The 20675-nt window shown below is 43.9% G+C and overlaps 1 long non-coding RNA gene across 2 annotated transcripts in view; it reads left to right on the plus strand.

The window, feature by feature from the left end:
- LOC138756509 (uncharacterized) overlaps window positions 1-20675 on the plus strand; it is a 63664-nt gene that overhangs the window by 15457 nt on the left and 27532 nt on the right. For both annotated transcript variants that reach the window (XR_011353120.1, XR_011353121.1), the window contains exon 3: window positions 15545-15620. This is a non-coding gene — a long non-coding RNA (uncharacterized lncRNA). The remainder of the gene's footprint in view (window positions 1-15544; window positions 15621-20675) is intronic.

Here is a 20675-nt window from a genome sequence, read left to right on the forward strand (position 1 = left end):
AGGGTGTTGGCAGAGGGGAACTGGTTGGGTCTTTTGGGAGGAAGAAATTAAGGGCTTTGAGGCCTTCAGCATAAAGGATGGAGGTGTCCAGTGATCGACTCGGAGAAAATGGGAAAGATATTCTCTCTATAACACTGCACATCATTATTGTATCATACTTTATATGAGGTGATGAATTGTTCAGCTCGCAAAACAATCTATCACTGCCTCCTGGCACACGTGACCATATCATGAACTTGCGCTGCCTGCCACAGATGCTGTGAGTTCAGATGTTTCTTTTTACCTCTCCAGATTCCCATCATCTATAGACTCTTGTGTACCCAGTAACCAGTGTTGTGTCTCCTTTCGAAACATAAAGGGGTTAATATTCCAGAGCTGTTGTGCAGCAGGCAAAGATACAAATGCCTTTCTTCTGAGTCCCGGCAGTATCACAAACTGCGCATAATTACACGATTATCAGCTGGATCATAATTCTAATTCGTGTTAAAATAATCAGCCGATGATTATGTGGTGGAATTGGCTACCATGGGAATCTCTCTTTGAAGACGCAGACATTTGATGGATAGCGGTATCCTGCATGACATTCTCCAAGGCAAAGCCTAAACTTCGCATTTTTTTCTGGTGATGTTGCTCATTCACTCTGAAGCTTCTGTTTACAGTAAAATCAAGAGCCTTTTGAGATTCACGAGAAATCCCATCTTCTCAGAAAGCTTTTGAGTTGGACAAAGGGGATGTCATTAGTGGTGTTTTGGTGAATTATGAAACAGAATTCAGTATCCCTTCGAGAAGAAATCTATAACTACCGTAAAGTCAATATTTTTTCTACATAGCCAAACAACTAATTGAAAATCCAAAAGAAATAAAATTAAGCGAATGAATCAACAAGCAATGAACACAAATACAATCACAACCATAGAATTCGAGGCATGTGCGCAAAGAACTGAGCGACGGATTTTGTTTTGATGTAGTTTAATTTTCTCCTTACCTTTTTTAAATCCCCAGGAACTATTCCAAATATTGTTATAATCTTTCATGGGAGGTGGCATTGATGACCCTTCATGTCTGAGGAGTTAGTTAAGGGTCAACTACATCAAGGGTCATGTAGAGCCAGACTTGGGTGAGGGGAACAGATTTCTCTCCCAAGTCTTTGGGATGAGAGTACAAAGCAGAGACCCCAGAGGTCACTGGGAGAAGGTGCAAACTCCACAACGTGGTCAGGTTAGGACAGGGTCAGGTTAATAGAGGCATTCAAAATTATGGGGGGGGTATAGATAGAGTAAATGAAAGCAGGGTTTTTCCCCTTGAGATTGGATGAGACTAAAACCTGAGGACATGGGTTAAGTGCAAAATGTTTAAAGGGTACATTAAGGGGAACTTCTTCGTGCAGAGAGTGGTGGGAGTGCGGAATGAACTGCCCACTGAAGTGGTGAATGCAGGATCACTTTTTGACATTTAAGAAAAGCTCAGACAGGTCCATGGATGGGAGGGACATGTGCATAAGTCGATGGGACAAGGCAGAATAATAGTTCAGCAAGAACTAGATGTGCCAAAGGGCCTGTTTCTTAGTGCCCTATGATTCTGTGATTGAACCAGTATTATTGGAGACAGTGGACACTAGAATTTGAAAGAAAAACAAACTGCTGATGGAACAGAAACGGTCGAGTGGCATCTGGAGGGTGAAAGGATACAGCCCCGAGGCAGGGACAACCCCAGAACACTGATAGTTCTCCCTTCCGCCCACCCCGCTTCTCCCATCCACCAGATGCTGCTCAACCAATCAAGTCTCAATTAAAGGTTCCAACTCAAAATGTTGACTGCCCATTTTGATCCGTGGAATCTGCCTGCCCACCAGCTTCTTATTGCTTGCTCCCGGGGGTTGAATTCCCCCAGCAGCTCATTTCTTTTTTGCTCAGGGTCATTGGAGCTGCGTGATAACAAAAGATGTTGACAGAGTGGACAGAAATAATATTATTCTCTCTGGTTAGTGAGACAGTAATCAAAGCTCAGGGATTCCCAATTAACAGCAAAAGTAGCAGAGGGGGGGGGAAGGGGGCCCAAAAGTGTAACCTCACGGCCTGTCACATCTGTAGCTCTAATGGTTACCTTGAAGCCAGGCAATCAACACCAGTTCAACAAAGAGCATTTTTTTTAAATCTGCGGTGATTCAAGGAGGTGCCTGACCATCACCTGCTCAGAGGTGGTTCGAGCTTTGAGTCCTGCTCATTCTAGGTCAAACCACATTTGGAGACTGAGCAAAGGGACTGAAAAATGAATCTTATTGAAAGAGATACTGTAATCTGAATATTGAATCTATAATGAGTTTTCAGAGTGTTTCATATGAGGGGGAGAAATATACATTCTAATAGACAAGTAAGCTCCAACCTGCTACACTCAGAGCAAATATTGGTGCAATGGGTTCCTGGGCAGCATCTATGATTTTCTGCAATTCAATCTCATTGCTCTGGTGTCCTGTGCACAAACTGTGTTTCTCCCTCCTTTACCATGGTGCAAATGTCTGTGACGCCCCCGGGGCATCATTGTACATTGCTCAAAGCCAATTCTGTTCTATTGAAGGGCCGAATCTCTGCCCAGTGGTGTCTGGCCGATCTGCCCTTGCCTTCCTTCCAGCTCCAACGCTGCTCAATTTGCTGAGCAAGTTCTGCTTCCACTTCAAATTTCTAATCAGTGATCGATTTTCTTCTCGGAGATCTTGACAGGCCACCCTGACCACTGTGCTGATGGGCGTCTCATGGAAACAACCATCCTCTTGGATCTGAACTCTTGGACAAGACAAAAGGAGGTCGACCTCTGTTCTTATTGCCCCACAATTTTTTTTTTGTTCTTCATGTTTACATCCAATTTACTTTTGATGGTCACCGTTCAACCTGTTTCAGTAACTTATTTCTTTGAGCAGTACATTCCAGAACATATCAGGTTAAATTAAACCAGTGTTTCTCAACCTTTCTCTTTCCACTCACGTACCACTTTAAGTAATCCCTATGCCATAGGTGCTCTGTGATTAGTAAGGGATTGCTTAAGGTGGTGTGTGGGTGGAAAGAAAAAGGTTGAAAACCATTGACTCATTATGTGCATGGTTTCATAACTCCAAAGGAAAAGGGGCCAATGACAAGTTTTCTCAAGCCAAATATTTCAATAACAATTGGGTCGAGAGCAGTGATTCTCCACCTTCCCTTCCCACTCACATCCCACCTTAAGCAATCCCTTACTAATCGCAGAGCACCGACGGCATAACAATTACTTAAAGTGGTACATGAGTGGAATGAAAAAGGTTGAGAACCACTGGATTAAACGATCTCCTCTTACCTCCTTGGAATCTATGCATGTATGGAATTCGTTGCCACGGATGGCTTTGAAGGTCAGTCATTGGGTATTTTTTAATGACACATCACAGTAGAAGCCCTTCTGCCCCATGAAACCCATGCCGCCCAATTAACCTGCAATCTACACACATTTTGGAGGGTGGAGTTCCCTGAGAAAACCCATGCATATCATGTGAAGAATGTGCAAACTCCTTGCACACAGTGGAGGATCCAGACCTGGGATGCTGGGCACTGACCAATAATGTTAACCAAGCCACTCATTTAATGATCAGGAAGGGAATCAAGGATTATGAGGAGAAGGCAGGAGAATGAGGTTGAAAAGGAGAGTAAATCAGGCAAGATGAAAGGCTGGGCAGACTGGATGGGCTGAATGGCCTAATTCCATTTTGTGTCTCATGGTCCTTTTGTTCTTTTAGTTTACCCTTGTGGTGCAACCACTCCCCCAGTGGGGTCTCTGTCTTCCAGAGGTTGATGGGCCGGGTAGTGGATGACTATGGGCTAAAGGCCACATTTCCCTTCCTGGACATCACCTACAGCCATGATCAGCAGGATCATGACACCAATCTACAGAAATGTCTCCAGGCGGCCAAAAGCCTCAGCCTCAATCACAACCAAAAGAAGTTCGTGCTCAGCACTTCACGACTGGCCATCCTCGGTTGCTTGGTGGAGAACGACATCATTGGGCCTGACCCTGATGGCAATGCGCCCCCCTGTTGGAACTCCCATTCCCTCAAGGCCCTGAAAAGGTGCTTGGGATTCTTTTCATATTATGCCCAGTGGGTCCAGAATTACGCGGACAAAGCCCACCACCTGGTGAAATTAACCGCCTTTCCCCCTTTAGCAGAAGCCCAAGCAGCATTCACATATATCAAGGGCAGCATTGCCAAGGCGGCAATACATGCTGTGGATGAATCCATCTCTTTCAGGTGGAGAATGATGCGTCCAACTTTGCTCTGGCTGCCACACTCAATCAAGAGGGAAGGCCCATGGACATTTTTTCCCCAAACCCTCCAGAGCCCCAAACTCCGGCACTCAGCCATCAAGAAGGCAGCTCAGGTCATAGTGGAAGCTGTGCGTCACTGGTGGCACTACTTGACTGGCCAACCATTTCCCCTGCTGACTGACCAATGTACAGTCACCTTTATGTTCAATAACAAACAGCAGGAAAAAAAAAATAAAGAATAACAAGATCCTACAACTATGAGATCTTGTACCAGCCCAGGAAGCTCAACGAGCCTCCCAATACCGTCCCGGGGGACATGTGCCAATGCACAGTTGGATCATCTCCAAGTCCTCCACAACAACCCCTGCCACTGCAGGGTTACCAGGCTCTACCACTCCATTAGAGCCCACAACCACCCTTACTTAGTTGAGAATATCTGTGCCAATTCTAACAGCCATACAAAACTCACCTGATTAAAGCCACCCGTCCTTTCGAACACCTGAGTATGGACTTCAAGGGCCCCTTCCCCTCCACCAATAGGAACATTTACTTCCTAAATATCAACAATGAATACTCCCTCTTCCCTTTCCACACAGCCACAGGCATAAAGTCACTGCAGCATATTCACTCTGTTTGGAGACCCATGCAATATCCGTAGCAACCGGGAATCCTCGGTTAAAAGTGAGGAGCTGCACCTGTACCTGCTGGCCAAGGGAATAGCCATGAGCAGGACCATGAGTTATAACCCCCGGGAGAACGGCCAGATAGAAAGGGAAAATGCCACCATCTGGAAGGCAGACCCTCTAGCCCTCAGGTTGAAAGGCCTGCCCATCTCCCAATGGCAAGAAGATCTCCCTGATGCGCTCCACGACACCAGGTCCTTCCTCTGTACTGCTACTAAAGTGACACCACATGAAAGGCTCTTTTCCTTCCCCAGGAAGTTGGCGTTGGGATCCACATTGCCACCCTGGTTGATGACCCCTGGGCCAGTCCTGCCCTGGAGCCATACCAGAAGCCACCTGATTGACCCTCTCATCGATAAGATCCACCTCCTCCACGCAGACCCCCCAGTACGTTTACATGGAGTACCAGGATGGACAGCCATCCAAGACATGGCGAATGCAGGGGACCCCTCAACCAACCAATCAGCATCTCCTCACGGCAACCTCAGCCAGCTAGCCCCACTAATTGTGCCCAGCACCCCACGGTCCTATTAAGCCTCCCCCCCTCCCCCAGCCGCCAGAGGCATCGCCTGTCGTGCAGACACTGACTGGGAGACAGCAGCTGAACCACAGCAATCCTTCGACGGTCGCAATGACAGACAAGACCACGGGACAGGCTGAACCTGTAATGGACATTGGCTCACTTCACCCTGCCAGACTTTGTTTCAAAGGAAGGGGTGAATGTGGTGCAACCACTGAATAGCTGTTAGCGCTATGTGTATGTGTGTACTGTATGGGCTGGCCCGCCCCCTGCACCTGCAACTCCTCCCCTTGGAAATCCCCATAAAGGCTGTTAAATCCAAACTCCTCCCTCAGTACCTGCCTTGGAACTGGGCCAATGAGATGTGCTGAAGTCTTAAGGTGATTAAAGCCTATTAATCACAACTCTCAGTTTAATGTGGTTGATCAATAGCGCTTCAATACTTGAGAACTCATTGAATCATAAAATCATGTGGATTCCTCCTCCTTTAACACATATCCTGCTGGGCATTCATCCATGACTGAAGGCTAATCATCTTGACCAATCCACCCACACCATCGCAATGATAGGTTACGTCCCTGTGATCATGATGCAAAGCAATAAATACATCCAAGCAACAACAAACAAAATGTCAACAAACTCCATCTCGTTACTCCCTTCTTGCAACTTGACTCTTGTATTAAGGACTTGGGGGTAGATCCAAAATGGAAATTGTTCCAATCTTTACTTTATTTGAAGCTTTATTTTCTCAACTGGATTGGAACGAACTTCCCACGAAGGGATCGGATCTCCTTGACATATAATGCCCTAAGGGAAGACATGTTCATCACCGGAGTATATTTCAACAGGTGGGATAATATTACCCTCTAGCCACAAATTGAAAGAGACCATGATTGATATGGAGAGTGGAAACACTGACTCTGTCTGACAGAGTCCCCTCCAGCTTTTCATTGTTTGTTCAAGATTCCAATATCTCCAATTCTTGACTCCCAGTTATGACATTGTGGGCGCAGTGTTATTCCACGTCCAGTATGTGCTGCACCCGAGTTTGGTGGAATATCAAAGCAAGAAGATTACTCCTGACCTTGGGATGTTTAATGCAAAGAGCACATTGCCCCACTTTTAATCTGTTCTGCCCCTCATCAGAGAATACCTGAAGACAATGTTGAGGATGCTTTCCTCATTCCTCACATGTTCGAAGGAACAATGTAAAGGGAGTTTCACTCCGGGCTGGATCTGTGTGATAGGGTCGTATTGAAAATGTCTTCCTCCACCTGTTTCCCTCATGCTGCCCTTGTAAAAGGACAACACATATCGAACCTGAGCTGAGAGTGCTTGGTTGAAAGAGTGAGGGAACTTTGTGCCTCATCCATGCCCCTCTTGACCTAGCAATATCTGACAAAATGAGGTGGAGGGGTTGTTATATGTGTATCTGCAAAGGGCTCCAGCTTATGTTCTCACTGAAAGAGAAAACTCTTTCCTCTGTGTGGTACCAAATTTGCCTAAAAGGTGATGTGCCAGCTTTATTAATAACAATCAGACCTACATTTTAATTACCATCAGAGCAGCCCGTCAATCAGCTTGTCAGAGAAATCTCACTCAACCAGATGCAATTTCTGGAACAAATTATCATCTCAAGGGTCCATGAAACACTCACAGCCAAGCGAGCCTGGATTATTCTGTGAACATAGAAAATCAACGTGGTCCAGCTCTGAGTGGTTGCAATTTATTTTGTACTAAAATTGTTGCTATTTAAGAGTGTTGACTCTTTATTAAAGGGTACGTTGAATGGACCATTCACTGCTAAAGACCCTCTCAAAGCACGAATGGCATCATTGGATTGAGCTCGTCAGGATAGTGGGTATTATTTTATTGGAAGAATAAACAGAGAACCATATTGTTATTGGAATCAGCATGCTCTTTGTGCTTGCTGCATTACACTGGGGCAGCACAGTTAGTGTAGAGGTTAATGTAATGCTACTAGTGGAGTTGTTCAAGTGAACTGGCGCGGACTCAAAGGGCTGATAGGGCTTCTTTCCGTGCTGTAAACTGTTATATGGTTACTGCAATGGGAGCAACCAGGGTTCAAATCTGCCTCAGTCTGCAAGGAGTTTGTACTTTCTCCCTGTAACCGGCAGGGGTTTTCTCTCAAAGTTCTATCACCTTCCAAACCTTACAGGGTCAATAGGTTAATTGGGAGGAACGGATTTCATGGCCCAGGACGGACTTCTACCCTGCTGTATCCTCACTCACTACTGTGCAGAGGACATGTCTTCCCTTGGCCGGTAATGGTCAAAGCTGAAAGTAGCTACAATGTAAGATTGGGCAATTGCTTTGCCGAGCTGCTGCACTCTACCTGTTGATCCAAGCGAGAACTGCAGGTGTCCAGCATTTAATGAGAGTTTCTTCTCATGTATGCAAGAGAATAACCCAAGTTCTTATCTGCTGAGGCCAAACAGAAATGCAAACTACCCCAATTATATTAATATACTTTAAACTACCACAATAAGCCAAAAATGAAAAAGAGATAACAAATACCAAAGGCTAAATATTCACAATTACACCTCGGCAAGAAAAAGTGATTTTCACGTGCAAACAGATCTTTTGATGGCCCTGGTTCTTCTTAGGGTAATGCGGATTGTTGAGAGCCTGACAGGTGATGGATTAAAAACTGATCTTGAACATGGAGGTGCTAGACTTCAAGTTTCTGTACCTCCTGTCTGAAGTTCTAATTCTTCCCACCATTCCTGCACAGGCATGCCTGTGCTCAGCCTCATCTATTGTCTGGATGAGATTAAATGTAAACACATTGTATTCCTCCTGTACAGTTTTCAAACCAATGGCCTGAACATTTGATGCTCCAATACAGGTAGAATATCCCTTTATCCAAAATCCCTGGGACCAGAAGTGTTTCAGATTTTTGGGATTTCTTTTTCAGATTTATAACCTGGTCGACTACCCTTTATCTGAAGATCCCAAATCCGAAACTTTTTGAGCACTGATAATGACGCCACAAATGACTGCACTTGCCCATGTGGGTCTCTGATGCTCTGTTCGTGCTAGTTCGCTTATTTTTGCTTATTCCCTGTTCTGTGGTACCAAGATATTGTTGAAAATGACCAATGGTGAAATAGCGGAAATGGTTCTGAATCAAGGCAAGTTCAAAACATTATCTTCATGTTTAATCTGAAGTTCATCTCCACCACACTTGAGTGTAAAATGACCAGCAACATTATTGCATTGAAAAAAAAATGGAATACATCCTTTTGATCATCGTAGGTGGAGAGTGAAAGTCTGCCGTTTGTTGTTGTTTAACAGCTGATACGGGAATTCTGCTGATGCTACTGGGCTGCTTAGTTACCCTCAACACATAATACCAAAATCCAAAAAAATTCCAGAATCACTTCGGGTCCCATGCATTTCAGATAAAGGATTCTCGACTTGTATTAGGTTACCCACCTCTATCTGGTTCCATTGTTTCTATCTCTCCTTTATCTGTTCAGCACAGACAAGTGGGCTGAAGGGTCTGTTTCTGAGCTATGCTTCAGTTTTCACTTTTTTCTAACCTTCCTCCTCCTAATGTTTCCTGACTTTACCTGTCTCTCCACCTCTCTATCCATCCCCGTCACTTCAGCTTCCCCCCGCCTTTTTCCCCTTGATACCTCCCATCCCCAGATTAGTCTCGACGCAGGGTCCTCCAAATAATGGACTGACCATTTCTGCCCACGGATGCTGGCTAACCCGTCGAGTCCCTCCAGCTTCTCCTTATTCGCTCAAGATTCCAGCATCTGCAGTTTTTTGTGGATGTCAGAGTACAATTAAGAAACCAGAACCCTGGGAGGAACAAGGGGTGACAGCAACCACTCTCAGTTTAAAAAAAACTTGCCTAGCGCATCTCCTTTAAACCTTCATGTCTCTCACCTTGCCTTCCCGTAGTTGACATTTCCACACTGGGGAAAAAAAAGACTATTGACCCCATCTATGCCTCCATTCAACGAAAATGATCCGAGGTCAGGACGGACCCTCAGTCACTGGAGCTGTGAGGCAGCTGTAGTACAACAAGCTAGGTGCCCTTCCCATAACATGATCAAATGTCCATCATATTGCACATCAGACTCATGGGAAGTCACATCACCAAGAGGGCAATTCACCCCCCCCCCCAAGAGCTGTGCCAGATCCCAACATTGTGTTCTCCTTTCCTTTCCACAAAGAGCTTTTGTTTCCTTGCTCAAATATTTACTGCCTATCTGTTAAAGGCTTCCAGAAGGGCATTCCAAATCCTAACAATCTTAAATACCCAAAATATAAAGAGAGATGATTGAAAACAGAGCAGTAGAGAGAAGTATCGATCCGTCTCTTGAACCTCCCCTTGCTCTGACCTGCTGAGTTCCTCCGGCATTGTCTTTCCACTTCAATCACCGTGTCTACAGACTTTCATGTTTTTTCCACAAAAAGATTTTCTACACTATTGCAGTCACTTTTGTGCACAAGGGTATCTGTTTTTTTTTGGTACTTATTTTCTCTCTTTAATGTACTATTGTAGTTGTTTTTACAAAGCTGCAAGTAAGAATTTCAATGTGTGTTGTGACAGAGTATATAGAGGTGTTTGGGAGATAAATTGGGAAAGGATTGTTAGAGCAGGTCACACACAAGCACTTTAAAACACAGAATTTTTGCAGGAGCTTTTGCAAGAGTGCTCAGAGTCATGATGGACTGTCCTTTGCAAAAGGCAACAAATGTAACAACAGGTAGTAGCAGCTATGTCTGGAAAACAGAACTTGCTGTCTGGAAGGTCGGGTGATCTTTGCAGGCAGAGAGGAGGGAAGAAAAAGACTTTGCTCTCAGGGAGAGGGAGAGAGAGAGCGAGAGCTCACAGACATTGGTTCCAAAGGGACAAGCTGGCAAGCTTTGGCAAGACGGCCTGGTCAAAGGAGAAGACTGGCTGACTGGTTTTTCCCTCGGAATAGGAGAAGCAGAAAGGAACTCTGTGGTGACCTGAAAGAAAGAGGTTATCATTTGGAGAACCCTGAAGGGGGCAAGTTACATCAGCAAGACACTGGAATGGTTGATTAAAAAGGAATCAGTTGTGGATGTCGTGGAACAAGAAAAGCTCTCTGAAAACCAACAAGAACCTTTCTGAGTGGTAACCATTTACCTGTTAAGCACCAAAGCCTGGTGAATTTTATTAACGTTAACTCCTGTGCACAGTATAAGAATTGCCTGCAACCAGTGAGATTGGACTGTGAACTTACACACACATTACACCCACGTGCCCTTAGAATTAGAAGGGGGTTAAGTAGGTTAAATGAGTCAATAGAGATAAGTTAAAGCTTGATTCTATTTTCATGTTCAAAGGTAATTAAAAGCAACTTTTGTCGTCATGGCTATCTATTGCTGCTGGGTTTTGGGGTCCGCTGGACTCGTAACATTTTGTACAATGTATATGGCAATCAATTAATTCCCATTATCAAATAAAAACCAAAACCATGATGTAAATATGTACACTAAAGAGGCATGGTTAGCACAACACTGTTGCAGCGCCAGTGATCGGGACTGGGGTTCAAATCCCATGGTGCCTGTAAGGAGTTTATATGTTCTCTCCACAACTGTCTGGGTTTTCCCCGGGGTCTCCGATTTCATCCTACCTTTCAAAAAATACTGGGGGTTGGTGATCAGTTGGGCGTCATGGACTCATGAAAGGACCTGCTACTGTGCTGATGTATGTATGTAACCTTAAAGATCAAAACACTGCAGATGTCGGAAATATGAGAGTTATAAAAAAAAATAGGAATGCTGATTGTTCGAAATAGCATCCCATCATTTGACATGACACGCGACAACCCCCCGGGCTCAATGCTTCACAGCAGGGCAGTTGTTAGACCTGTCATCTCCCCACAGCTCGGGTAACCACGTTTAACGCTGACCTCTGGGTACTGTCTCCATGGAGTTGGCACATTCTCTCTGTGACCATGTGGGTTTCCTGCTATATCCCACAGATGTGAGAGCTGATAGGCTGATGACCCACTGTAAATTGGCCCCAGCAAGAATGCAAATCGGATTTATGTGTGGAAAATACCGTAGTTAACGCACACTGCAGACTGAGCTGAATGACCCACTTCTGCACTGAGTGATATGAGACTCACCAATTTCAGGTAACCAGCCTTTCCAGTAGAGGAATTGGCCTGTGTGTAGATACAAGGTCATTAACCGGTCATTCCCCATCTCCACAAATGGTGCCCAACCTGCTAAGCATTTCCAGCATTCTCTGTTTAGTTACAGCCTTTTGAAACAGTGGGAAGTCAGGAAAACTGACCAGCTCCGCAATTGAATTAAGTTATCATTTGATAGACAGTTGGAATAAAGATTCCATATTCCAACACATGCAAGAGATTCGAGTAAATTTCTGCAAGTTGAACAGGCCTTTTAAGCTCAGGATAGCACTGAACAACTCACTCACTTTCCAAATAAATGCACCCCAAACTATTTTCGGAGACTTTGAAAGGAGCACGATTATAGTGTAGCAGTTAGCACATTGCTGTCACAGCGCCCGCATCCCGGGTTCAAATTCCCCACTGACTGTAGGTAGCTTGTACTTTCTCCCCATGTGTGTGTGGGTTTCTTCCAACTGTTCCGGTTTCCTTCTGCGTAAACAAAGACTTACAGGGTTAGTAAGTCATGGGTGTATTTGAGTGGTGTAGGCTTGTGGACTGCAAGACCATAAGATATAGGAGCAGAGATGGTCATTTGGCCCATCATGTCCACTCCACCATTCCATTCTCCCACTCCGCCCCACTCCCTGGCCTTCTCCCCATAACTTTTGATAACCTGACTATTCAAATAGCTCTCAATCTCTGCCTTAAATATACCCAATGACCAGGCCTCCACAGTAGTGCATGGTAGAAAATTCCAGAAGTTCACCACTCTCTGGCTAGAGAAATTCCTATGCATCTCTGTTTTAAACGGGCACCTTTCAATCCCAAAATTGTGTCCTCTTTCCTACACGCGCCTATCATGAGAAACAACTTTGCCACACCTACTCTGACCAGGCCTGCCAGCATTCAAAATGCTTCCAATGAGCACCCCACCCCCAACAATTCTTGGGAACTCCAAGGACCACAGTCCAAGAGCCGTCATATGTTCCTCATATGCTAACCCTTAAGTGTCATTCTTGTGAATCTTCTCTGAACCCTCTCCGATGCCAGCACATCATTCCTTAAATAAAGACCTCAAAACTGTATTCAATACTCCCAGTGAAGCCTCACTAGTGCCTTATAAACCTTCAACATTACCTCCCTGCTCTTATATCCCTATACCTCTAATTATGAATGCGAACACTGCATTTTCCTTCTTCACTACCGACTTCATAACCTGAAGGTTAACCCTTTGGGATATCCTGTACAAGGACTCCCCAGTTCATTAACAATTCCGAATTTTGAATTTTCTCCCCATCCAAGTAACAGTTGGCCCTTTTATTCCTTCCACCAAAGTGCACAACCGTACACTTTCCAACATTCAATTTCATTTGCCACATCTTTGCCTGTTCTCATCAGTCCATTTCCTCCTCACCACCTGCCCCTCCACCTATCTTTGTATCATCTTAAAATGTAGCCACAGAGCCATTTATTCTGCAAACCCAATCATTAACCACATAAAAAGAGGCAGCCCCAACACTAACCCAGTGGAGCACCACTGGTGACCAGAGCAGAATCCCTTTATTCCCTCTCTGTTCTCTTCTGATCAGCCTATGCTCCTCCCATGCTAGATCTTTCCTGTAATTCCATGCGATCTTAACTCGTTAAGCAGCCGCACATTCTCAAAGGCTTTCTTGAGAAGCCCAGATCCACAGCATCCACTGCATCTCCCTTGTCTAGTCTGCTTTTATTCCTCAAAAAAATTGCAGTTAAGTTTGTCAGGCCAGATTTTCCCTTTAGGAAACCATGGTGACTTTGGACTATCTTTTCATGTATCTCCAGGTTATCCATAAACTCATTCTTGACAATCAACTCCACTGATGTTAAGCTAACAGGTCTTATCGGACTCTGGCTTTACCTTACTCTTAATTTAGTCTATGTGTGGTCTGAGTCCAGCGTGTTCTTTGAATGAAGTGATAGGAGAAGGTATTCGGTTCAACAGTCAGTTTATTACACAGCACAAGAATAAAACTTAACAGAGCTCTGGGACAGTTGTTAGTTCATAGGTCACCTGCACAGTGAGCTATTGTCCAGTTGGCTCAGTTTATATAGATCAACCTTATCATACAGAACAAAAGTTGGCTTCCTTTGCTAGATTTCATTATCATACAGAACAAAAGTTGTCTTCCTTTGCTAGATCTTTTTGCATAAGGGTTATCACAAGTCATCTTCTGTTTTGGGGTGTAGCACTCCCATCTTAATCCTCCAAGCCAGACTATCCTGTTGATTGGATCAGAAATTAATTCATCCCCAGATATTTCTAATCACCATTCTGTTCCTGTCTGGCCAATTTCTGCTGTTCTCTTTAACACCTCCTCATGCCTTAATCTTCCTCCTAGACTGGTTTTCCATTCCCTTTGTTTCTTGCAGGCCATTCTTTGTTCTGGTCTGGCCTGTGTCTCCTGTGCTACCCACCACCTCCTTCAGTTGAGCATTGCTCCTAAATCGTTTTATGCATTTCCTCTCCCTGTAGCTGTTTACATCCGGTACCGCACGGATGGCAGTCTCTTCAATCTGAGGCGCCTGCAAGCTCACACCAAGACACAAGAGAAACTTGTCCGTGAACTACTCTTTGCAGACGATGCCGCTTTAGTTGCCCATTCAGAGCCAGCTCTTCAGCGCTTGACGTCCTGCTTTGCGGAAACTGCCAAAATGTTTGGCCTGGAAGTCAGCCTGAAGAAAACTGAGGTCCTCCATCAGCCAGCTCCCCACCATGACTACCAGCCCCCCCACATCTCCATTGGGCACACAAAACTCAAAACGGTCAACCAGTTTACCTATCTCAGCTGCACCATTTCATCAGATGCAAGGATCGACAATGAGATAGACAACAGACTCGCCAAGGCAAATAGCGCCTTTGGAAGACTACACAAAAGAGTCTGGAAAAACAACCAACTGAAAAACCTCACAAAGATAAGCGTATACAGAGCCGTTGTCATACCCACACTCCTGTTCGGCTCCGAATCATGGGTCCTCTACCGGCACCACCTACGGCTCCTAGAACGCTTCCACCAGCGTTGTCTCCGCTCCATCCTCAACATCCATTGGAGCGCTTTCATCCCTAACGTCGAAGTACTCGAGATGGCAGAGGTCGACAGCATCGAGTCCACGCTGCTGAAGATCCAGCTGCGCTGGATGGGTCACATCTCCAGAATGGAGGACCATCGCCTTCCCAAGATCGTGTTATACGGCGAGCTCTCCACTGGCCACCGTGACAGAGGTGCACCAAAGAAAAGGTACAAGGACTGCCTTGTACAAGGACTTCTCTTGGTGCCTGCCACATTGACCACCGCCAGTGGGCTGATAATGCCTCAAACCGTGCATCTTGGCGCCTCACAGTTTGGCGGGCAGCAACCTCCTTTGAAGAAGACCGCAGAGCCCACCTCACTGACAAAAGGCAAAGGAGGAAAAACCCAACACCCAACCCCAACCAACCAATTTTCCCCTGCAACCGCTGCAACCGTGTCTGCCTGTCCCGCATCGGACTTGTCAGCCACAAACGAGCCTGCAGCTGACGTGGACTTTTTACCCCCTCCATAAATCTTCGTCCGCGAAGCCAAGCCAAAGAAGAATTTTGGGAGCAGAGAATTTTGCTCAGCCAACTTTGCTCCATGCTGTGATTGCCACTTAGTCACATTCCTCTTTTTCCCTGACCCATGCAGTAAATATAAAATTATTAATTAATCATTTCTTTCATAATGTTTTAACCCCTAGATTCCAACAGTCTACAAGTTCCTGCCTGCTACCTCCCTCCCTTTGTAAATAGTGGATGGCCATTGCAATTTTCCAGTCTTCTGGAACCAGGCCAGAATCTATTGATTCTTGGAAGATCATGACTAATGTTTCCACAATCTCCTTTCTTTCAGAACCCAAGGATCATTCCAACTGTAAAAACTCAGAAATGCCAGAGGAACTCAGCAGGTCTCACAGCATCCATCGGAGGTAAAGATGCACTGTATACAGTAACTGACATCTTGGCCCCGAGCACTGTTCCCTCTAAGCTGGGGGGGGGGGATATGCACACACATTTTGCAACCAGTGCACAAATGAAATTAATGTGCTGTTACAAACTAACAACCCTTTTAATTTTGTTGAGACTAAAGGGACTTTGTTAGCACTAACAAAGGAGCAGCAGTGGAAAATTCACCAGACCATGGTAAATTCAAAATAATACTTTTTATTAAACTATTAATAATATAACATTTCTTTCTCATCTCTATACTTAACCCCACAATGCACAAATGTAAATGTGTGTGTGTGTGTGTGTGTGTGTGTGTGTGTTTGTGTGTGTGTGTGTGTGTTTATGTGTGTGTAATAAATTCCCACTCTGAAAAGTTCTTTTTAAAACTTGAGCATCATTCTAGTTTTGCTTGAAGGTCTTAAATTTTCAATTCAGAAAGAATTATAAAGCGATTTTAAACATCGTATCATCTTTAAACTTACAATTCTTTCAATGAATTGGACAATTCATATTCTTCAGCAGAATTTACCACCTCTGGGCCATAAATGCATCTCCTATGGATGGGATAATACAATTCCTATCTTTCCTGGAGGTCAAACCTTCTTCTTTTGAATAAAGACTTTGGAATCTGTTTTCCAAATGATGAAACTGACCTCTCTATCTTAAAGAGAGGGTCAGAAGTAGGCCTAGCTTTTGAAAATCTACTTATTCTATGTTCCCCTTTTGTTAGAAGTAACAAAAGGCAGTTTTTTTTCTTTTTGTGGCTGCTGGTCAGTTCTGCATCTTAACAGAACATTGAGTTTCCTTCAACTCTTTATATTTCAATAATATATTTCTTTCAAATCTCTCATGTCAAATGACATCATTTCTGACTTTGAAGTTCATAAAATCTTTTGACATGGATGTGCTAAAACCATTGAAGTCCACTTATGCCTCCATGAGGTCTGCTCTCCTCAGAGCCAAGATGGCCGTGCATTTATACAGGTGTTTCTGAGATAACACCTATTGTTTTCAGTATCTCAAAAACCATCATAAATCCTTTCACCTTCTAAACTCCAACTAGCAGCTATTTTCATCTCAAACTGGCTTCTGTCTTCCATCTCAAAGAACCAGGTGTGTTTAAAATACTAATGTCATCTTTGTGCTGAAGTCAGCTAACAGCTGTAAAGAACCATGTCTCTGTGGAATGTAAATGAGCCCTGTCCTCCCAAACTAACTTATTAACCCACATGTAGATAAAATATAGTTTTAACATTAAACTAAGGAATAATATTAACACAAATCCATTACAGTGCCCTCAAAAAGGTTAGTTACCCAAAATAATGACGTAATTAATAATTATACTTATTGAAAATGTCTCTTATCCAACTGTTTCTGTTAACTAATTAGCTAGTTTTTCAAATATCACATTTAATGGATCAACAAACTAGACCAAGGTTTAGGATAAAATCTTAACTGGATGAACTACCTCTCTCACTTTCCATCTCTGATGTCTGGGCCACCCTGAGTAGGGTGAATGCATGGAAGGAAGCTGGTCTGGATGGTATCCCTGGCTGTGTGCTTAGATTCTGTGCAGAACAGTTGGCCGGGGTCTTTATAGACATTTTCTATTTCTCCCTGGCCCAGGCAGTTTTTCCCATGAGCTTCAAGATTACCACCATCTTGCCAGGGCCGAAGCGTCTGAATGACTTCCGTCCAGTTGCAACCCCATCATTGCAAGATGCTTTGAGAAACTGGTTTGATCACTCTGTTTGTTCATTATCCTGGACTCTCATCAATTTACCTATCACATCAACAGATCGACTGAGGATGCCATTTCCACGGCACTTCATGCTGCCTTGACCCACTTGAACAGACCCAACTCTTATGTCACAATGCTATTCATCGACTTTAGTTCTGCATTCACAACTGTGATTCCCTCCAAACTGATCGTTAAACTTCGTCTGCTTGGCATCAGCTCATCCCTCTGCAATTGGACCCTGGACTTTCTGACTAACAGACCCAATCTGTTAAGTTAGGCAATCTTTTCTCTTCCATTCTCTCCTTGAGCACCAGCGTGCCCCAGGGCTGTGTACTGCATTCCTGTACATGGTTCTAATTCTATAATCAAGTTTGCAGATGACACCAAGGTTGTTGACCTGATGAGAGGGGATGATGAGATGGCTATAGGGACAAGGTCCAGCACCTGGCTGCGTGGTGTGCCGACAGCAATTTGGCACTTAACACCCAGAAGACCAAGGAGATCATTATGGACCAGGGGTGCTGGAAGTCACACTCATGCCCCTATTTACATCAATAAAGTTGTGGATGAACGTGCATCAAGCTTCAAATTCTTTGGTGTCCACATTTCTGATGATCTCACCTGGTCCCTGAACATCCTGATGAAAAAGCCACAGTAGGGGTATGAAGAAAGTACACCTCTACCCCAGGATAGTGATGGATTTGTACCGCTGTACCACTGAGAGCCCACTCATCTAAGGCATCTCAGTGTGGTACAGCAATTGTCTCTTATCGGACCGTAAAGCACTTCAGCAGGTGGTGAAAACTTCCCAGAAGATTATCGGCATTCAATTGCCTATCATTGAGAACATCTATCAGGAACGCTGTCTGGGCTGGGCGAAGAGCATCATCAAGGATGCTTCTCTCCCTAACTATGGTCTTTTTACCTTTTTACTCTCCTCCCATCTGGTAGGTGATACAGGAGCCTTCGCTCTTGAACCAGCAGACTCAGGAAGAGCTTTTTACCTCCGAGGCTGTGAACTGCTGAACCTTAAATTTCAACACTGAGTAGTCCAGCATACAAATTGTACTGTCAGTACTTTTAGAATTGTTTGCTTGCTGAATGCTTTGTTTTTATTTGCATGTAGTTATTTGTAAATAACACTGTTTTTTTTTTAAACTTCTGGTTGGACACTAATTGTATTTCATTGGCTTTGTATTTTATGGGGCACAAGGACAATAAAGTTGTATCTAATCTGAACTAAATATGTTACTTTGTAGCATCCAATCATACTTGTATTATATTAAAACATGCCAATACAGTTTTATTTGTCATGAGACATTAGCGGTGCCAAAATGATCTTGAAACAATTTGAAATTTACATTTGCACAAACATTCAGTACGCATATACTTTTGTCACAGGAAAAAAAATTTGGGCCACAAGATTTTTGAGCACACTGACTGCTAAAAATTAGACGGAACATTGGCCCTGAGGCCTTCTTAAAGATACAACTACTATTACATCATATATTTCTTAATAGTTATACAAAATTTTTGTACATGTAAGAGTAAAAACGAGCATGCAATATTTTTTCATGTCTTGCGGCTCTCAAACATCTGAGGTTTATTGTTTGTGGTTCTTATGTTAAGCAGGTTTGCCACCCCTGAGATAAACCTTGACGAAGGGCTTAAGCCCAAAACATTGGCTGGATACCTTTACATCCTATGGTTGCTGCGAGACTTGCTGAGCTCCTCCAGCATTTTTGTGTTTTTACTACAATCACAGCATCTACAAACTTTTATGTTCCATTTAGTCCAGGAGACCTATCTACCCGCCGACCTTTCAGTGTCTCCAGCACCTACTCTCTGGTGACTGCCTGCACCACTTCCCTGACAGCTTTGGAAGTGAGGTGCACTGCTCACCTCTTCTACAGTGAAAACTGAGCAAAATACTCATTCAGTTCCTCTGCCGTCTCCTCGTCTCCCATCACAATTTCTCCAGCATCATTTTCTATCAGCTGTTTTTTTTTAATTCTTAATATACTTTAAAAAGGTTTTATTTTTAATATTATTTGCTAACTTCCTTTCAAAATTAATATTTTGTAACTGCCCTGATTACCCCACTTGTTTCGCATCGCTTACATCATGAGCGGCAGCCGGCACCGCTCCTGACCAAGGCAAGTAGACAACCAAGACATTGCTCCTGTAAGCTTTTAAAAGCTTTGCAGGCCTCTAACGTCCCACTCAGATTTGCTTCCTTGTACGCCCTTCTTTTAATTTTACTTTGGCTTAGACTTCTCCCTTCGGTCACGGTTGTGTCATTTTTCCATTCAAATATTTCTCTTTTTTTGGAATATTCCTGTCCTGCACCCACCTTATTTCTTGCAGAACCTCCAGCCACTGCTGCTTTGCCATCCTCCCTGCTAGTGGGCCTTTCCACTCAACTTTGCCCAGTTCCTCTCTCACACTTCTCTAGTCCCCTTTATTCCACTGGTATAACTGACACCACGTCTGATTTTAGTTTCTCTCTCTCAAACTGCAGGGCGAATTCTATCATATATTGTATGTGGTTATTATGTTAAGCAGGTTTGCCGCCCCTGAGATAATCTTTGACGAAGGGCTTAAGCCTTACCTTCAGATCTCTTATCATCTCTCATTCATTACATAATACCCAATCCAGAATTGCCATTTCCCTGACCACCTCAGCCACAAGTTGTTCCAAGAAGCCATCCTGCAGGCGTTCGATAAGTTCTTCTTCTTGGAACCTAGCACCAGCCAGTTTTCCCCAGTCCACCTGCATTTTGAAATCCCCCCATGACTATTATAACATTGCCCTTTTTACATGCCTTCTATAACTCCCTCTGTAAATTTCACATTATACCTTGGCTACTGTTTTGAGGCATATATACAACTCCCATTCGGGTCATAGAAACATAGAAAAAACATAGAAGATAGGAGCAGGAGTAGGTCATTTGACCCTTCGAGCCTGCTCCGCCATTCAACGAGATCATGGCTGATCTTAAAGTTCAGTACCCCGTCCCCGGCTTTTACCTTTACAGCTTCTTAATTCGACCCATAGGGATTCTATATCTTCTGATCCAATATCTTCTCTCTCCAAATGTTTAATTCCTTTTTTAACCAGCAGAACCACCTCTGCTACCTTCTATTCCATGGTAAGAGTCTGTTACCATATGCTGCATCTCTGTATAATTCTTTTTAAAACGTATCTTATTCAACAGTTGAGTCCATGGGTTAAATGCCACTCACATTTAGCTAAGAGCCTTTTAACTGCACTAGTGTATAAAATGAATCTTTT

This window comes from Narcine bancroftii, chromosome 3, assembly GCF_036971445.1.
Source record: "Narcine bancroftii isolate sNarBan1 chromosome 3, sNarBan1.hap1, whole genome shotgun sequence".
Classification (NCBI taxonomy): Eukaryota; Metazoa; Chordata; class Chondrichthyes; order Torpediniformes; family Narcinidae; genus Narcine; species Narcine bancroftii.